This window comes from Amblyomma americanum, chromosome 1, assembly GCF_052857255.1.
Source record: "Amblyomma americanum isolate KBUSLIRL-KWMA chromosome 1, ASM5285725v1, whole genome shotgun sequence".
In the NCBI taxonomy this organism is placed as follows: Eukaryota; Metazoa; Arthropoda; class Arachnida; order Ixodida; family Ixodidae; genus Amblyomma; species Amblyomma americanum.
In genome coordinates, this window is record NC_135497.1 from 106,322,890 (window position 1) to 106,327,732 (window position 4,843).

Here is a 4,843-nt window from a genome sequence, read left to right on the forward strand (position 1 = left end):
GTCACAGACCAATCTCTGTAGCTCGTACTGTATCTGAAAATTTAATAATATTACAAAACTAAGTACGGACGAAAACATAACGCACGACTGTACAATTTGTGAGACCAAGTTCTCAGCAACTCTCATCATTGCCTTGAATTAGCAAAGACATTTTTAAATATTCCGAAAATATTTTGCTTGTGCTCAGGACTGGGGGGATCCATCGAGCTACACAAACTCCCTTCTGTCTTGGCACTGCATTCTGATACGACTAGGTGGTAGGTTAAGTAGATCAATAGTTGCAGCTCTTGTTTGTTTTATTTTTTAATCTAAATAAACTAAAGGGCAGGCGGTTGGTAGATCTTATTATAGTATTTACTATTTCAGCTATCTTAGGTTCATATGAGAAGCTGCTGAAAAAGTGGTCTATTGGGTAGGTACTGTTTTAATAAGGTTATTACACGAATAGCACATTTGTGAAGGCAAAAAACGGGATCTAGATATGTTTTATATGTATTGCCCCATGTTTTGAGGCACAGGACAATTGACTGTGCACAAAGGCGAAATACATAATGCGTAAAATTGGAAGACCGGATCAGTCTCTGGCCCTTAGTAAAGCATAACAACCATATCCTAATTCGGAGCAGACATTATTAATTTGTTCTTTCCAGTGCATATCAGACGTGAACAGGACACCAAGATAAATGCATTGGGTAACCCCTCACCAGATTCGCATTGTTGACAGTTAGTGCTACGTGTTCGTAATTTATGTTCTTTCTGCGCGAGTGAAACACGGTGTACTTTATTTTCTCAGTATTACGGTTGCCGATTATTCTTAAATCACCGCGAAACTTCGCTAAGTTCTTCATTAATTTTAGATTTTGGTTATCTAAATTATCCCTGCAAAAAATAATGCAGTGTCATGGGCATATATTATAGCTTCAGAATATTTCAGCGCTTGAAGAAAGATCATTAATATACAGGGAAAAACAGCGACCCAAGCACGAAACCCTGCGGCGCGCCTAAATTAATGCTTTGCTTTAGTGAGGTTAAATTGTTTATAACGACGTATTGTTTCCATCGGAAAAATAACCCTTAATTAGATTATAAATGTTCGCTCTTGGACCATAGGTTTCCATTTTTTTTCACAATTTGGGTGATTAACCGTATCGAAAGGTCTTGATATGTCTAAGTATACTACTATAGCTAGTTTTTTTTTTACTACTATGTAGTACAGTATTTGTTAGCTGTATAAGAACGAGAGCTGCGGTTGACATTGACCTTTGGGGCCTGAAGCCATGCTGATTATGACAAATAATGTTATATTTATTTAGAAAATTCTGTGTACACTTGAAAAAGCACCTTTTCAAAAACTGCAATTATTGCATTTAACACCGATATTGGTCTATAGTTTCGCGGGTCGTTTCGCTCACCGCCTTAAAAATAGGCATTACCTTTGCAACCTACTGTTCGCCAAGGTACATTCCCTTCGCCGATGAATGATTAAAGATAAGTAGTATATGAATTCTTGGTATATGGTTGGTCACTAAAATTGGTCTTTGGTTTTTGTAGAAAGGAAATGTCACCGTAACTGTCTCACATATCTCGGTGGATACCCGAACCGCGCCATAAGGGAAGGGATAAATGGTGTATGGGGGTTTGACGTCCAAGCGACCCAGGCTATGAGGACGCCGCAGTGAAGGACTCAGAAAATTTCGACCACCTGGGTTCTTTAACGTGAACTGACATCGCACAGTACGCGGGCCTCTAGAATTTCGCCTCCATTGAAATTCGACCGCCGCGGCCAGGATCGAACCGCGTCTTTCGGGACAGCAGTCGAGCGCCGTAACCACTGAGCCACCGCGGCGGCGGAAGGGATAAAGGACGGAGTGAAATAAGAAAGGAAGAAAGAGGTGCCGTACTGGAGGGCTCCGAAATAACTCAGACCACCTGGGGATCTTTAACGTGCACTGACATCGCACAGCACACGGGCGCCTCTTGCGTTTCGCCTCCATCGAACGCGGAAATTGCGCTAACGTGCGATGCCGCAGACGGTTAGATCTGAGGCAAGCTCATGCTCCTGTTTGCGTAATTAGTTTGATCAAATGGCAAGATTAGCAACGGACAGCTCAAGGCATGCACACATTTAAGCTTTTCAAGTATGTGCTACCTTTCGACGGCGAATACCTTGAAATATCTGGAAACAACTAATGCGCTAAATTTTTTTTAATGCAAACGCTCTGTGATAAATTTCGGCTCAACGACGACGATTCGACGGTTCGTACGATCAGGGCTGGCCCAGCCTTGTTGCACAGCTGTAGAAGCGACGTTTGTGTGGTTGCCCCTTATTTCATTACGCACTGTGTAGCTTAATTGTTTCAGCATCAAGGAAATTTCCGTATTTGGTGACACGTGCTTAGATTAGCAGCCTGGTTTGCAGAATTTCGTATTTGAAGCACATGAGTTTCCGTGATATAAAACGCCTTAGAGAAGTTCCCTTCAGTAGATGACGCATCTTCCTCCGTCCGGCATCGCACAAGGGGAAAACCACTGTGACATCAGGAGGCGATTTTGTCCTTTAATTTCGGCGTTTATAACAATGCCTCAGCTGCGCCTCTCCTTGCGCACGGCTGTGGTCAGTCACCTGGGCAGAGTGGGACGAACATTGACAGGTGGCTAGCGGGAAAATAGAGAACAATTGCGAAGGATGCTGGGTGTCGAACCAAAGGACTTGGTTGCCAAAAAAAAGGGCCGCCATTCGACTGCGCCACTGGAGCCGAACACTACAGTTGCGCGTGGCCAGCTTGGCAAGTATGGTCGCACGCACGCGCGCACGTTTCCGCGAAGTCTAAACAGCAATCGCATTTCTTTTTCTTTTTTTACCAGGCAGGCACGCCTACACGACATCCTGGAGAGCGGCTAGACATGCGGGTGGCCGTCACAGTAGTCCCCTTCAGCGCGTCTCCCAGAGGGAAGGCGAACACGGCCAAGCACTCCAGCCGCGCGAAAGTGTTTTTCTTCTTCTTGCGGGTCTGTATCATTTCGCCGGAGGACCCTGTCAGAGGCCGGTCCGCGCGGGAGGCCCGCGACAGGCCCGCCACGCGGTTATCTCGCCGACGGCAGGCTCCAGCAAGCACGGCGCCTCTCCAGCTGAGCGGTCATTAACACGCCGCCGGACAGGGCCGCTGAGGGTAGCCCCGCTCTCAGAGGGAATACTCGTGCAGGGCCCCTGATTAAAGGTAGCCGCTGCCGGAGGAGGACTGGGCTTCAACGCTCCGCTGGCCTTCACGCCCGCCTCAGTCGCTCCTCGTCGCAGACTGCTGTAGCCACTTCGTTTACACATCTTTCTTCTGATTTGACTGCATTTTCTTCTTTCTCTTTCCCCTCGCGATGCCAGAGCGGGAAGCAAGCAAAAAACAAAAAGGTTTGCCCTCTTTTTTATTTTTTCGGTGTAGCGCTAATGTGGCTTTGTGCAACAAAAATCTGAAGAAAAATTCCCAAAGCTGATCTCACTACAGATAAGCTACGAATTCTGTAGGTGCCTTGCGCGTGACGTCACAGGTTTCATAAGAAAGCAGCGCTGATGGTGTCCGCGATTCTGAGAGCACTTGTAAGCGAAGTAGAAGATCGCGCAGCTTTGCGCCGCAGTTTTTACTCGAGCATTGGGAAGATCATGATGAAGACCGTGGATGTGCACTCAACTGCGAACTTCCAGTACGGTAAATAACTGCTAGATCGTGTATCCAATTACATTGTATTATTATTACGCTCTGTCGGACAATGGCAAATTTCTGAAACGCAGCGGTGCTGCGGCACGAACTTTTTGCCAAGCAAGGTGGCCACACCTCACAGAAGTCCGCAGTTATCCGGGAAGCATAAAATTTGTTTTGCGGAAAATAACTGCGAGACGCTGCTGAACGAAATACCAGGGGCGTAAAATAAAACGAGAAGGGTTGATAAGATGGTTGGCGGTATTGAAAACAGTGGCTAACATGATCGCAAAGAAAGCACCAAACGTCCTTATTCGTGAAAGACGTAAGAGCGTAAACTGGCAACACGGACGAGGAAGGGAACAGGACGAGCGCTACTTTGTTTACTTTCAACAGGGTTTATTCAGGGACGAGCGTATATATAGCCTCTGACCTTATCCATGCTCTTAATCTCAATTTGACAAACACCTACCTTTCACAGATATGCCTCAAGAAACATCATTTCACTGTGCCGGATAATAACCGAGGTATCACTGATGCAATTGTCACCTCGTTTCTTGATATAAAAGGCTTCCACGAGCTCACGTTCGGTCTTATCTCGGCTTTTCAGTAGCACTTTGCATTCAGGCAGTCGGGGCTTGCAGACCATACGTTTCTCTTTCGAGCATGCTTGGCAGTGGTCTGTAAGATGGGCTCCTTTCTTATTCAATGAATTCTTGTGTTCAAGCAGGCGCTCATTAAGACACCGGCCGGTCTGTCCAACGTACACCTTCCCGCATGTAAGCGGGAACTCGTACACCACTCCTTTCTTGTAGCCAACAAGTGGCGTTCGGTGTCTGATGGCGCACTCTTGCATTTCCTTTCTCCCAATACGTGAGCACATTTCGGCTAGTTTTCGCGGCGCTGAAAATACCACGTTGACGCCGTACTTATTGGCCACCTTCTTGAGATTATGAGAGGTGTGGTGTACGTAGGGTACAACTTCCGGCCTTTCCAGCCTTTTTTCTTGAGGTCTGTTGTTTTCATTGCTGCCCTTCAGCTTTTTCAGCAAGGTCTGCGTCACGGAGAGAACCAGGGGAGCCGGGAAGCCTGCATTCTGCAACCTGGACACCTGAGATGCAAAGCTGGCGTGCATGGCATGGTGGCAGGACTTC